The 16,263-nt window shown below is 39.7% G+C and overlaps 1 pseudogene; it reads right to left on the bottom strand.

Moving 5' to 3' along the window:
- The window catches only part of LOC131900214 (pre-mRNA-splicing regulator WTAP-like), a 30,212-nt pseudogene extending 24,404 nt beyond the window's left edge, over positions 1–5,808 (bottom strand).
- Between the last annotated feature and the right edge of the window lie 10,455 nt (positions 5,809–16,263).

A 16,263-nucleotide genomic window follows, 5' to 3' on the forward strand; every position in this document is an offset into this window, starting at 1 on the left:
CATGGCAGCAGAAAGAGATCAAACCTCCTCGTCTTAGTTTTTCCACTTTCCAGCTGTGGGACCTTGAGAAAATCCATAGGTCACTGTGGTTGGGAGGACTGGCTGAGGCAATGTTTGGGGCTTACCTGGTGCACAGTGATGAAGGGCTGACTCCAGCAGCAGAGCCCGGAAGAGAACTGGGCTACAGGACAGAGAGGACAGGTCCACTCTACTAAGCCGGAACAAACATGCCCTAAACCTCCTATGTTTGTTTAGTCAGATTTTGATCGCTTCCACAAAATGCTTGAAATAAATAACTTGGAGGCACAGATTATTTACTTTGGTTCATGGTTAAGTTTTAACTCATTGTCCTTGGCTATGTTGATTCTAGATCCATAGTAGGTTAGAACACTCTGATGGAAGAAATATGTGGTAGCGGCTTCTCTCCTCCTAGCAGTCAAAAAGAAAAGGAAGGAGGGTGGGAGAAAGGGAGGGAGGCACACAAAGACTGAATTAGAGATTGTTCTGAGGCTATTCTGAGGGTCCTTGTTTTACCCTTTTTATTCCATCCAGGCTCCCAGTCTATGGGATGGTGCTGCACACATTCAGGATGAGCCTTACTCCCTTAGGAGTAAGCTCTTTAGAAGCTTTACTTTAGAAGCACACCACAGATACACTCAGAAGTATGCTTTATTAACTTCCTGGGCAGTTTTCAATCCAAGTTAACAAGATTAATACTTAAGATTTGCCCCAAAGTAGCCTTCATGTATAATGAACCGCACCATAGCTTGATGTACAAAAGCAAGCCATAACTGAAATATCCCCTGCCTATCTAAGCAGACCAGCTTCAGTCAATCATGGTAGCCAAATTGTCATCTAATCTGTGCTTATAAGGTTGCCAAATGTGTATAATAAAGGCAAATGCCCACCTGTACCAATTAGCCAACATTTACATGTTGTTTCCTATTCTTTTAGTGATAAATAAAGATTCACATTTGAAACAGGAGTATTCTGAACCATCTTCAGTCTTGAGTGTTGCCCAGTTCTAGAGCCTTTATCAGATTTAATTAATCTCAGTTGCTTTTCTTTAACAAATGTGACCTATCATCTGAAATGCCAGTGGCAAAAGTAATATCCATTAAAGGAAAACTTGATAAATTGAAACTCATCAGCATTGGAACTGTTGCTTGGCAAGTGTGTATTCAAAAAGCAATGGCCTTTAGCTTAGGTGAAAATATTTACAGACATTAGCATATGACAAAAGACTGGGATCTAGAATATATAAAGAACTCCACAGTAGAAACAATCAGAAATTGGATATAAGATCTCCAAAGTCATTTCACTAAAGAGGATATGTGTATGGCAAATATGCACATAAAATGATGTTCCACATAATTATCTGAACATGAATTCTGAATTAAAATGACAGTGAGATATCACTATGCACTTTTCAATCACAATATCAATGATGGTGAGGACATGGAGACATTGTATTACTCATATACTGTTGTAGGAATGTGATGAGGCACAGCCACACCACAAAATTCAGTTTATTTTAAAAGTGCAGCACTAAGGAGATAAAGGTAGGAGGATTAAGAGTTCAAGTCCAGCTTCATTGATAAAGGAAGTTCAAGGTCAGCCTTGGCTACATGAGATCCTATCTCAAAATAGAAAAAGAAAAGAAAGTATAAAAATTTTAAAAAATGACTACACAGCTATCACTCAACCTAGTAAATGTTCTCTTGAGCATTTGTCCCAGAAAATAAAGATTTTCTTTTCATATAAAACTTCACTTGACATAAGCTTTATTTTAGAGCAGTTTCAGTATCGTGGCAAAATTGAGCAGAAGGTATAGAGATTTCCTACTTTCTACTCCTCCACAGACCTCCCCTAACAACATCCCTAACAGAGCAGTGTCTTTGTTATGATGGACAAATGTACAGGACAACCATGGTTTCCATCAGGCCACTCTTAGTGTTGTATTTTCCATGAGTTTAGACAATGTAGAATGACAGGAACTCCTCATTGCAGTACCATATACAGCACCTTCACTTCCCTGAAAATCAGTGCTACTCTATCTGTTTATTTCTCCTTGCCATGGTATTATGAGCTTTTCCAATCCATGGAACTCTGTGGGCAGACAGCCAGGGTTTTTGAAAATGCTATGGGAAACAGCTGCCACTTCTGTAGGATTTTTGGGTACCATGCCCTCTGCTCAGAGTTTGACCTTTATTCTCTCATTTAGTCTTCTCCAAATCTCATGAAGGTGGTAGGATTTCTATTCCTTTATTACTGTCTAGGAGATGAAGCATTCCAGAGTGAAATTGCCTGGAGGCATCTAGCTGACCAGTAGGAAACATAAGCCCATGACTAAATTCAGGACTTTGGTCAGAGACTAGATAAGGATTCAATAATGTGGGAGGGAGGAAGAAGGTATTCATTCAATAAGGCTTTCCTGGGGCCAGTCCTAGTATGTGTTAGAGAATGTGTACTAAGGTACCAAACTGTCATAGAGGTAACACACTAGCTGTGTAAAGAGATCATACTCCTTCCAGATGATACTAAGGCAAGAATTGTCTACACTTCCTGAGCACCTATTGTGGATCCAGCACTGGGCTGCACAGGAAGGATGAGTGAGATGGTATCTCCTGTTTTACAGTGTTACTGAGGAGACAAATGCCTTTGGGAACTTCATGGTGTGTGTCTGTTAGTTCCATCTTGTAAGGCCTCCCCCTTCTTGCAGCCTGCCTTTTGAGCACCACTGAGACTATGTTCAGTAGGCATTTATTTATGATGGGTTTTAGTTATAGGTCCCAGATTGCTTTGTAATTAGGTGGTTGGCCCATGTCACATGGTGGCTTAACACCTCCTTCACTCATTGTTTGTGTGCATGTGTATGTGTGTACATGTATGTGTGAAATGAAACTATATTGTTTTGGGAAGTTAGACTCCATTGCTTCGTTTTTTTATTAAGGGAAGAAAAATTTATTTTGGATCACATTCAAACCATGACATTCATCTCTTGGCCCCTGTAGGTGGAGTTTTTCTTCTGGATCACTGGTTCCCCAAATAACCACACTGAGACTTATTATTAATTATAAATGCTCAGTCGATAGATTAGGCTTGTTACTAACTAGCTCTTACAACTTAAATTAACCCATATTTCTTATCTATGCTCTACCATGTGGTGGTACCTTTTTTCAGCACAGTGTGTTCATCTCCTGCTTCCTCTGCATCTGGCTGGTGACTCTGCCCTCCTTCTTCCCAGAGTTCTCTCAGTTTGGCTCTCCTGCCTAACCTCAGACTCTCAAGGGAGGAAGGAAACCTCAAAAAAGGCCTAAAAATTGGAGGAAGCAACATCAGAGATGGCTAATGTTTGTAATGCAGGAGTATTCCACATGGCATTCTCCAAGAAGGCAGGCTGAATATACTGTGAATGCTGTTGTGCTTTCTGCTGTGATTGTCCACTAGAAGCTGGGCATGGTGACACACACCTTTAATCCCAGCACTCAGGAGGTAGAAGTAGGCAGATCTCTGTGAGTTCGAGGCCAGCCTGGGCTACAGAGCGAGTCCCAGGACAGCCAGGGCTGTTACAAAGAGAAATGCTGTCTTTAAAAACAAAAATAACCCAAAAAACAAAAAAAAAAGTGACTTTGATGTTTATAACAGACAGACTCTAGACAACTAGCATGGGTTGGCATGTCAACAAAACACAATTAATGCTCCCTCATTAAAAAAAAATTTCAGCTTTGCTGAACTATAATTTGCACAAGAGCCACCTATTTAAAATATGTAGTTCAGTGGATATCAATGATTATATATATTTGTCTGATCACTACCAAAATCAAGTTGAGGTTCATTCCCATAACTTGAAAAGTTTCCTTGTTCCTATTCATATTCTTTTAAGAATCCTGTCTTTACTAATTTAACTTTTTCTGTTACTGTGTTTCTTTATTAAGAATTTTTTCATTTTACATAACAATCAAAGATCCCCCTCTTCCCTCCTCCCGCCCCTCTTGCCTCCCCCTTCCAACCCATTTCCCCATTCCCTCCTACAAGAACGTAAGGCCTCCCATGGGGAGGTACATTTAGTAGAGGCAGGTCAAAGGCTGTGCAAGGTGTCCCACCATAGGTAATGGGTTCTGAAAAGCCTGCTCATGCACCAGGGATGGATTCTGACCCTACTGTCAGGGGGCCCCTTAAGCAGATCAAGCTACACAACTGTCTTGCTATGCAGAGGGCCTAGTTCAGTCCCATGCAGGCTCCACAGCTGTTGATCTAAAGTTCATGAGTTCCCACTAGTTTGATTTGGTTGTCTCTGTAGGTTTCCCCATCATGATCTTGATGCCCGTTGCTCATAGAATCCCTCTTCTCTCTCTTCGACTGGACTCCTGGAGCTTGGCCTGGTGTTTGGCTGTGATCTCTGCATCTGCTTCCATCAGTTACTAGATAAAGGCTGTTTTGTGTTTGATTTCTTATACTTAGCATAATATTTTGAGAACCATTCATCTTGTGCATATTAGTGGCTTATTTTAATTGTATAGTTTGTTCATGAACATATAGGATTATGACTATTTAGTGCCAATTTGGAGCTATTATAAATCATATGGCTATAAACTTTTTCTTTCTTTTCTTTTTTTTTTGTATGAGTGCTCTGTCTGCATGTATAATTGCATCAGATCCCATTATAGATGGTTGTGGGCCACCATAGTTGCAGGGAATTAAATTCAGGACTTCTGGAAGATCAACCAGTACTCTTAACTACTGAGCCATCTCTCCAGGCCTGGCTATAAACTTTTGAGCATGGATATTCTCATTATATATTAATTTCTTTGAGATGGATGTCTGAAAGTGGAATTACTAATGGTACATTAAACACATATTTAATTTCACAAGATCTGTGTCATTCTGGGATATTGTTTTATAAATTGGTTGTACTCACTTTGGTTTCCAACCAACAATTTTTCTGAGATGCCTTTTGGCTCATATTCTCCCTACAACTTCATGTTGTCAATGTTTTCAGTTTTAGTCATTTGAGACTGTGTGTGGTAGTATATTATGGTTCTAATTTGCATTTCTCTTGTGCTTGTTGATGTTTAGTATCTTTAAAAACATTGTATTTGTTCTTTGAGAATTTCATACATGTTTTGATCATATTCACCTCCCTCTCCTATCTTCCCAGATCTACCCCCATTCCCACCCAGCTTTCTATCCTTTTTTTTTCTTAGATGTATAGCCTTCCATTGGTGTAGATGTAACCAACCTTCTTATTAAATAAGAAACACAGAACCAATGCAAAGAAGAAAGCCAAGAGGTCAGAACTAAGAGCTAAAACCTTACCCTTCCTCCTGCAGTGGTCCTACCTCTCCGAACTCACTACCCCTGTGTTAATGTCTTTATATAGTGTTCCTTTTCTGCCTTCTCATTGGTTGTAAACCCAAACACATGACTGCCTCGTCACGGCCTGTCTGTATACGCCTCCAGGTTTTCCTTGCTTGGTATTGAGATTAAAGGCATGTGTGTCCAATAATGGCTGTATCCCTGAACACACAGAGACTTACCCAGCTCTGCATACCAAGTGCTGGGATTACAAGTGTACGCCACCACTGCCCTGTTTTCCTATGGCTTGCTAATAGCTCTGACCCCCGGGCAACTTTATTTATTAACATATAAATAACATTTTAATACAAATAAAATATCACCATACATTGGAGCATTCTTGATTGATCAGAGATTACACTCATATAAGACTGACCCTCTCTCAGCAGCCAACAGTTGTCCTTGCTCTTTGGCTAGGGGATGAACTTCATTGCCAATGCCTGTGTCCATGCTGGGATTTGGTCTGGTTTTGGCCAGTGCAGGTTGTGTGACAGCTGTTACAGATGCTTAGTATTGGGGGAAAATCTATTAAAAATACTGTGGGCCAGTCATGACAGCTGTGGGACACCTCCCCTCCCTGTGTGTGTGTGAGTGTGTGGAGAACTTAGAAACTGACTGTTGCCCTTTATTTATGCAAAACCACCTCAGAATCCAGTTTACCTTGTGCTGTCCAGCTTCTTCCTTGGGAAAGTCTCTCCCCACCCCCACTCCCTCACAGCTTTCTGTTCCTCCCCCTCACCTGCTTCCCTCAGGACCCTACCCTATTTGAAGAGACAAAGCTCTGCCTACATAGAAGACTTTTTAATTTTAACCAAAGTTACTGTTGTTTACAGTGAGTTTGGGAAAAAAAATGGCTTTCCCAGTTCTTACATCAACATTTCATATCTGTTTTTAATGGTTAAAAAAAAAAGGATAAAAATACAAAAAAAACCCTGAAGGACAAAAGGTGACTGCTGAACTGTGTGGTTTATTGCTGTCCATTCACAATCTCGCAGGAGCCAAGAAGTTGGCAGTTGTGAGCAGCCCCTGTTCACTGGAGAGGCCTGTGCAGTAGAGTGTAGACCCTTTCATGTACTGTACCGTACACCTGATACTGTAAACATACTGTAATAATAATGTCTCACATGGAGATGAGAGAGGACGCTGGCTCAGCAGCAAGCTGTGGTTTTTAAAAATGTTTTTAGTTAAATGTTGAGGCGAAAAAAAAGGCTTTTCCCCCAAAGTATCATGTGTGAACCTACAACACCCTGACCTCTTTCTCTCCTCCTTGATTGTATGAATAACCCTGAGATCACCTCTTAGAACTGGTTTTAACCTTTAGCTGCAGTGGCTGCGCTGCCACGCGTGTGTATATACGATGTTGTACATTGCACATACCCCTGAACCTCCACAGTTCGGTCCCCTTCCCAGCCGCCCCTTTATAGTATGATGAGTTAACAAATTGGTGACCTGCACAAAGTGAGACACAGCTATTTAATCTCTTGCCAGACACCGCCCTCTTGGTGCGGTGCTGTACAGGTCTCTGTAAAAAGTCCTTGCTGTCTCGGCAGCCAATCAACTTATAGTTTATTTTTTCTGGGTTTTTGTTTTGTTTTGTTTCCTTTCTAATCGAGGTGTGAAAAACTTCTAGGTTCAGTTGAAGTTCCTGATGAAGAAACACAATTGAGATTTTTTTCAGTGATAAAATCTTCATATTTGTATTTCAACAATGTAGCTAAAAACTTGATGTAAATTCCTCATTTTTTTTCCTTTTTTGGCTTAATGGATATCATTTATTCAGTATGAAATCTTTATACTATATATTCCACGTGTTAAGAATAAATGTACATTAAATCTTGGTAAAAATATATTATGGCCCATTTTAATTGAGTGAGTTATCTACCTTTATCTTACTGATAGGCTATATTTCTATATTCTGGATATACATCTGATAAGAAAACAGTGTATTTTGTACAGTTCCCCTAATGCAATGAAAGATAGGCTTTTGAAAAGTATTAGAGGGCTCACTTTTCTCAAAGCTGGTAAATTTGGTACATTTTCAAAGACTACCACTGTAAATGGACAGAATACAATTAATATTGATCTGGTTTCTCAATCATTCAGTGACTCTTGACTTTAAGTATACTTATATGAGCACATGTATACGTACACACACACACACACACACACACACACACACACACACACACACGTGATTGATTTTTGGCTGGACATAGTTCCCAGATTTTTCCTTTTCTCCCCCTACCCCCATTTTTTTTGAGACAGAATCTCAAATAGGTCAGGCTAGACTCAAACTTACTGTATAGCTGATGATGACCTTGAACTTCTTATCTTCCTGTGCCTACCCCCAATATAGGGATTTCAGGCATTCCTGCATCCTGATGTGTTGCTAGGGATCAAACCTAAAACTTTGTGCATGATAAGCAAGTACTGTACCAACTGAACTGTATCTTAGCCCCTTATTTTCTCAATAGTATCTTTCATTATTTTGTTTTAGATTATTTACTTGTATGAGTGAGAGAAATGGAGACAGAGACAGACAGAGACAGAGAGAGAATGCCATAAGTGTGTGCAGGTGCTCATGATTATGTACATGAAGGCCAGAAGAGACTCTCAGATCCCTTGGAGCAGGCGTTTGTGATGGCTGATGTAAAAAAAAAAGGGAGCGGGGGAGAGGCTAGTTTTCTTTACTAATGTGTAGCCAATTGATCCAGCACTATTTATCTCAAATAACAGTTTATATTTTTCTTCACTGGGGAGGCAGAGGCAGACGGATCTCTGTGAGTTTGAGGCCACTCTGGTCTACAAAGTGAGATCCAGGACAGGCACCAAAACTACACGGAGAAACCCTGTCTCGAAAAACCAAAAAAAAAAAAAAAGCATGTGAATTTTCTTGAACTAAGGGTCTGTTTTCATCAAGTAATGATCATGTGGATCTAGATTGTAAGTAGAAATGCTACTGTTGCTCCAGAAATTGTGCTTAGGTTATTAAGGAATACCTGCTATTATAATTGACTGTGGCATTTCATAAAGATGTAAAACATAGGCTACTGTATTATGTGTGATTTTTAAGATCTTGGGAACTCTGGAAAAATGGGAAAAAAATGAGGCTGAGATACTAGCATTTGGGGGGATACTGAAGACTCTATATTAATTCTAGATACCAGTCAAACATGTCAGTTCGACTAAATAGGGAACAACAAAAGTAAGCTTTGTATACAGTGCAGGTACAAATTCAGTTGGCTGGCTCTTAGTGCCAAGATAGCTGGTCAAACAGTGTTCTGTAGTTACTATGAGGGGTTTTTGGGGGTGAGATTAACATTTAAATTGGTCAATCTTAAGTAAAGTAGGTTGTATGTTCTCCATAATGTAATGGTACTTATCCAGTCATTTGAAGGTCTTAATAGAACAAAAACTGAGCAAGAAGGAGTTCTGCCATCAGAAAGCCCTCGCCTTTGGGTTTGAGTAACAATCAGATCTTCTTTGGTATCTAACCTCCTACTGGCCTTCAGACTTGAACTAAAATGTGACTTCCCTTGGGCCTCCAGCTTGACTATGTCTGAACTCCAACTATTTCATTGGCTCTTCTCTGGGGCTCTTGACTGCTAGCCACTCATTGGCTTCTGTAATCATGTTAGCCAATTTAAAAATCAATCTCATTTGTCTGTCTCTTTCTTCCTGTTTCTATCTCTCTTTCTGTATATATACACATGTAATTGGTTCTGGCATCTCTGGAAAACATCCTCTCTCTCTCTCTCTCTCTCTCTCTCTCTCTCTCTCTCTCTCTCTCTCTGTCTGTCTTTCACACACACACACACACACACACACACACACACACACACACACACGCATATGCTTGCTCACTCAGAGACACAGTTAAACTCATCTTCACTTCTGCAATGTTCACAACTAAATTTATCTGATCACAGGAGATTACTTCAATAACAGTCCATTAAGTGGTTTTATAGTAAGATATTATACAGACACCTCATGGATTATGCTGATAAGGTCACCTCTGGTATCATAAGAAATAAGAAATCTTCCTATAGCATATAGAGAGAGATACACATATACATGCAGAATCTACATTAAGAAAAGACACAAGGGGCTGGAGAGATAGCTAAGCAGTTAAGAGTGCTTGCTGCTCTAGTAAAGAACCTAAGTTTAGTAACCAGAACCCACAAGTGCCTGCAGCTCCGACTCCTAGAAATCTGACACACTGTTCTGGCCTCCTCACACACCTGCACACACACACACACACACACACACACACACACACACACACACAAATAAAAAAGACATGGATGTAGAAGGGAAACTATTTGGGAAGAAGGATGCTGTCAATGGGAGGCAGGGAGGGGAGACAAGAGAGGTTAATAGTGGAGTAAATATGATCAAAGTGAATTATATACATATCTTAAAATCTTATAATGAGATTCATTACTTTGTATTAATATGCATGAATAAAATATCTTAAAAAGAAAGATACATATGCATACATTAAATGCTTATCTGTATCTCTAAATCTATTTTGCTGAAGCATAGCAGGTATAAAGCTTTTTATAAAAGATTCATTATATCTTGATTATATCAACCTATTATGCTTCTAACTCATTCCAAGACTCCTACCATTACATTTCTTTCCCACATTCATGTCTCTCTTTTTTAACTCAGTGAGTCCAGTTCACTGAGTTAACTGCTTCCCCCAAAAAATATTCATTATGGTGTTATTTGCAATGATAAATAAAATAAAGTTCACAAATTGCAGTTCAGTTAAATAAGCACGATATGCTATAAAAGAAGATTTGATGCTTTTGTCAAAAATAATGAAGTATATAGCCAGGCATGGTTTAATTCCAGCACTTGGGGTGCAGAAGCAGGTGGATCTCTGTGAGTTAGAGACCAGCCAAGTCTATATAGCAAGTTCCAGGCCACCGAGGACTACACAGTGAGACCCTGTCTCAAACAAACAAACAAACAAACAAACAAACAAACAAAATTCCCTTAAAACAAACAAAAAAATCAAAAGAAAACACCAAACCAAAACAAAATGAAACAATAATGAAGTATATATACATGCAAAGATCTATTATAAACTTCAAAAACATATTATGTGCTAAAGGACGTAAAGAAGAGGATAATATGAATGTTTTGTTTTCATTTGTGTGTGCCTGCATATGCACATTGTTCGAAAGGATTTGTTTAAAATGGTAACAAGTGACTTCAGCAAGGAGAGCATGGGGAAGTTCAGGGAGGTTTACTCTGTACTGGATACTCTTTACTATGTGGATTTTGTATTCCTAGGACCATGTACATTTTAAATAAATGTTCCTTTTTGAGCATTTATCAGCTAGAATAAAGAACTATTTGGGGGATTTGGAAGGTGGATATTAATCCTCTGTCTTTACACTAATAATGTCTTTAACAATCTTCTGAAGGTAGCTCTGAAGAAGGCTAGTTTGAGTACCAGAAAGCAGAAAAGTGCTAAAAATGACGGTGCAGAACTGGCGAGATGGCTCAATGGGGAAGAGCACTTGTTGCTCTTTCAGAGGACCTGGATTCCATTTCTTGCACCTACACAGAAGCTTAGAACCATCTGTAACTCCTGCTTCAGGCCATCTGCTGTCCTCTTCTGGCCTCACTGGGTACCCTCCTCAGGTACCAAACACACAAGTAGTACACATTCACAAATGCAGGTAAAACCCTCAAACAGTTAAAATAAAAATAAATCTTTAAAAAAGAGTGAGCAATAGCACCCTAGGTGACATACAGTTAAGAATACCACAGGTGGAACCAATGTGTTTATTAACTTTACGACCGATACATGATGTGTTTTTCTTTCATTGCTGAGACAAAATACACAAGGGAGGGTCAGTATATTAACACTGTCCACAGTGTTAATCCATTATGGGTCAGGGATCATGGTAGAACAGAACATCTCATCTCATGTGGGACAAGAAACACACACAGACACAGACACACATGCACATACACATACAGAGTATGAATATGAATATACCTGCATTAGTGGGTTTTCTAATTTCTCCTCCTTTTCAAAAATACTTGTTTTTACTACTTTTAGTTGTGTGTATGTGTGTCTTTATGAGTGGGTTCCTGTGTTCATGCACATGTACCCACAGAGGCTGGAAAAAGGCATCAAACCCTTCTGGCGCTGGATTTACATTACAGGTGGTTTGGGAGCTATGTAATGTGGATGCTGAGAACTGAATTCAGGTCATCTGCAAGAACAATATGTGCTCTTAACTGTGGAATCTTTCCAGCCCCTAATTTCCCCCATTTTCTTCCAGTCATGCCCATTGGAATTGTACTCTCCCAGTCAGGGTAGGTTTTACCCCCTGCCCCTTAGTTAATTTTCTTCGGAAGTGAGCCTAGAGCCTTACTATGAGTTGTGATTTGGTAATGTCTTAGGTATTTTTCAACCCAATTATTTGGACAATCAAGATTAACCATCACAAATCCAAATCCTTCTTAAATTTATACCCAAATGTGTCTCCTTAAATCATAGCATTCTACCTCTGGTTTCCAAATGAATTGTATCTATTTCGTAAGGAGAAATACAATAAACCCATCTTCAAGTGTCCCTACTGTTTTAGCAGGTATAACACTGATCAAAATTTCAAACACAAGTCTCCTTTGAGACTAAAGGCAAAATTTTAAGTGTCAGCCTATGTAGAGTAAAATGTAGGTCACATACTTCTCAGGTGTAATGGCATATGGCAAACATTCCCATTTCAAAATGGAGGGATAGGAAGATGGCAAGGAAAGAAGACAAAACTAGCAGGGACATTATTAAATCCTGTACTACCATACCCAGGATTCAGGGCTCCCTGTGGCATAAGTGCATTTGAGGTGCTGGACTACCACATTACTATAACCTTGCCATTTGCAGTCCACATGGGCTCTTTCTTGGGCTAGCTCTACTTGTTGCCTTTGGATTTCCTTAGTAGATGTTCCATGTTCCTGGCATCTCTAACATATGGAGCTACCATTTTATCTTCAGTTTCATTTGTATAGCTTCATATTGTGACTTCTCAAGGATAACTTTAGGTTGCCTGATCATGGTGCACATTACCTGGCCTCCCAGGCTTTGCTTTGAAGTTTGGGTTGAAAGCCCCATAATTTCATAGCTCTTGCATTTTGAATATCTGAAAAAACACTATTACATGTACACTGCCAAAGTCTACCAGGTCTAGCAGTGTTTGAGCTCCCTTTGACTATGTGTGCAGCCACTTCTGAGTTTCTGGTACATGAGCATGCTGAAATAAGTCCTGGAGAACCATTTCTTAGGCAGCTCTGTGCTCATGTCCCAAGACCAGGCAAAAGAGTCAGATACACCCACTTCTACTGTTAGCAGGCCCACAAGAACAGCAAGCTACACAACCATAACATATATGTAGAGGACTGAGCTTCGACCAGGTCATCATACATACAGACTCCATGATTGCTACTTCAGTCTCTGTGAGCCCCTATGAGCCCTGCTTAGTTGATTCTGTGGGCTGTTTTCTTGTGGTGTCCTTGACCCCTCTGGTTCCTACAATTTATTCTCCTCCTCTTCCGTGGGGTTCCCTAAGCTCCACCTAATGTTTGGCTGTGGATCTCTGAATCGGCTCCCATCATTCTCTGGATGAAGCCTCTCTGATGACAATTGGGCTAGGCCCTGATCTATGAGTATAGTAGATTATAATTAGGAATCATTTTGTTGACTTTTTTTGGCCAGTTGTGTTTAGTTCTATTCTAGATCTTTGAGCTATCCAGCCTCTGGTTCCTGGCCCTCCAGGCAGTGTGTCAGGAGTGAGTTCCCTCTTGTGGCATGGGTCTCAAGTTGGACTAGTCATTGGCTGGCCACTCCTACAAGTTCTGTGCCACCTTTACCTCAGAACATTTTGCAGGAAGGGCAAATTGTAGGTTGAAGGTTTTGTGGCTGAGTTGATGTCCCAGTCCCACCACTGAAAGCCTTGCCTGGTTACTGATGATGGTGGATTTAGGCTCCATATTCCCCACTACTATGAGTCTTCGCTAGTGTCACCCCCATAGATTCCAGGGAGTTTTATATCGCCCACCAAATGCCCCCCAATTCCAGTCATTCTCTCTCCATCCATCCCCTCATATTAGTTTTAAGTTCAGCTTTCCACAAAGATTTGGGAGAAGGATAAAATGGAGATATATTCTTCACAAGAATTTAACATACACAGTCTTTGTTCAAAATCCCAGTAGAATCATTGTTTCTGTCTAAAACCTTATGAAGCAGTGCTTACTACTCACATTCCTATCAATATTCTGGTCTTCTGAATTCACATTTGAACTGTCCATTGAGATCCTACAAAACCTAGGCTTTCTCTAGCCCCTTCCTTTCTCTAGTCTCTTCTTCCTACAAACCAGTTCCAAAGTCTTAGCTACCACATAGTCAAGTTTAGTTGCAACAATAGTCTCATTCTCTGGCACCAATATTTTTATATCAATTATCACTATGACCAAAATATCTGACAGAAACAACTCAAGAGAGAAAATATTACTGATTCATGGTTTCAGAAGGTTACTCCATCATGGCAAGGAGGGCATGGTAGAACATAAAAACTCACATTATGTTTGCGGGGAAGCATAGGGAAAAAATTCCTGTTGTTGAGGTCTCTCTTTTCTCCCATATTTTATTTTTGCTTGGGTCCACAGTTTGCCATCTCTGTTTTTATTCAGTCTTGACATGCTGCACTTTATTGTCTTGTCATTTCTTCACTCAGATGCTCAACCTTGGTCTTGCAGCTACTGTTGCTACTATTACCACTACAACAAGGTGGCTGCTGCTGCTGCTGCATTCATTTTCTCTCACTCCACTGCCACTTCCAGCCTTTGCTTAGCCTGCTCTACTAATCATATAGATCCAAAGTAGGCAAGAAAAGTCCAAAGGGTGACAAAGGAGGATGTCTCCCTCTCATTCCTCATTTCCCCTCTTTTATTCCATCTGCTTCTCTAGCCTATACAATGGTCCCACTCACTTCAGCGGGAGTATTCCCTCTTAGTTATGTGTAGAGTCCTAAGTGTTGGGGATGTTAGGAATGTAGATCAGCTGCTGAACCGCAGGTGGAGCCATCAAGTGGGAGCAGGGTGGTGGTCGGCTCATGTGAACTGCAAAAGGCAAGGCAGTAGTGGTGGAGTTGCCTTCAACCTCTGGGATCCGTATCATATGATAGTGTGTCCTAGATACTGGGCATGGAGCTGCAATGTTTGCTGTGTTATCTTTTGAAACTGCTTCTCTCCCCTCTTTTTTTTTTTTTTAATGATTTCATTCTTCCCTTTTGCAGTGAGAATGTTTACTTTGTAGCATTGTATCTTGGAAATATGCAGCATGCTCTTTTATTATTTTCTAGGCACTAAAACTACACTTTGAGTCTCAGAGGACACTTTGGTTTTGAATTTTTCAACAATGTTGGAATGATTAAGACCATAGGGACTCTTAGAAATGGATTTAATGCATTTTTATCATGAGGTAAACATGGTACTTTTAGAGACTAAGGGTGGAATGTTATGGGTTTTTTTTTTTAGAGATTTCTTTTATTATTATTATTTGTGTGTGTGTGTGTGTGTGTATGTGTGTGTGTGTGTGCGCGCATGTGCGTGTGCATGTGCATGTGCATGCAGTGCTCATGGAGGCCAGAAGAGGAAGGACATCAGATTACTTAGATTTGAAGTTACAAGTGAGCTGCCTGATATGGGTATTGGGTCCTCTGGAAGAACAGCGTGTGCTCTTAACTACCGAGCTCTCTGGCTCCTGGAATGTTATGGTTTAAGATTTGTTTGGTCTTCATATTGGCAGATAGAAGCCATGCTGTTTTTACGAATAAACTTGAGGCAAAATCTGTTTAAAAAAAAATTGTTTGGATTGGTCGTAAATTTTACAACAGGTAGATTTCCCATTGTTACTCTTAATTGTCAATTTGACTGGATTCAGAAATACTTAGGATACCAGTAAAGCACAACTCATGGTGTGGGTATGGGGACATTTCCAAAGACTAACTAAAAGGGGAAAGTCTGCTCTGAAAATGGAGTACCATCTCATAGGCTGAGGGGCTCTAATACAATAAAGGGAAAAAGCAAGAAAGCGCAGCAATGCAGGCATTCTGTGTCCCTTCCTCCAAACAATGTAAGGTGGGGAATCCTTTTCTGGTTTTCCATGCACTTCTACTGTTACAATGCTCTGCCCAAGCACATGGTGCTGGGTAACTATAGACTGATAATGCTGAAACTGTGAATTAAAATACATATTTACACTGGTAAGTTTTTCTGGGGTATTTTGTAAAAGCAATAGAAAGTCTAACACATGAGCAACTATTTAGGTCTTATTCTGATAAATACTATTGATATTCCAATGTTATTCTATGTTTCGTGTTTGTAATTTTTATAGTATTTACTAACACTCTGTGAAGGAAGTTGAAAAACTAAGCATATATTTCAACTGCCACATGATTTTCACAGTGGCTGTACAAGTTTGCACTATAATCATCAATGAATAATTGTTTTCCCTTTCCCCGTATCCTTGCCAGCATGAGCTGTTATTTGTTTTATTGAATTTGGCTGTTCTGACGAGTATAAGATGAAATCTCAAAGGATATTTAATGCACACTTCTCTGATGGCTAAGGATGTTGATTGTTTCTTAGTCATTTGTATTTTAACTTTTGAGCTCCCTATGCTTAGTTCTTTACCCCATTTTTAATTGTATTGTTTATTTTTTGATGTTAAGGCTTTTTTTTAGCTCTATATATTTTAGATAGTAAGCCTCTACTACATGTGTGATTGCTAAAATTTTTTCCCATTCTGTAGGCTGCTGCTTTGTTCAAATGACTGTATCCTTGGTTTTCAGCTTCGTGAGGTTCCATTTATTAATTGTTGGT

Source organism: Peromyscus eremicus, chromosome X (assembly GCF_949786415.1).
Source record: "Peromyscus eremicus chromosome X, PerEre_H2_v1, whole genome shotgun sequence".
Taxonomy (NCBI): Eukaryota; Metazoa; Chordata; class Mammalia; order Rodentia; family Cricetidae; genus Peromyscus; species Peromyscus eremicus.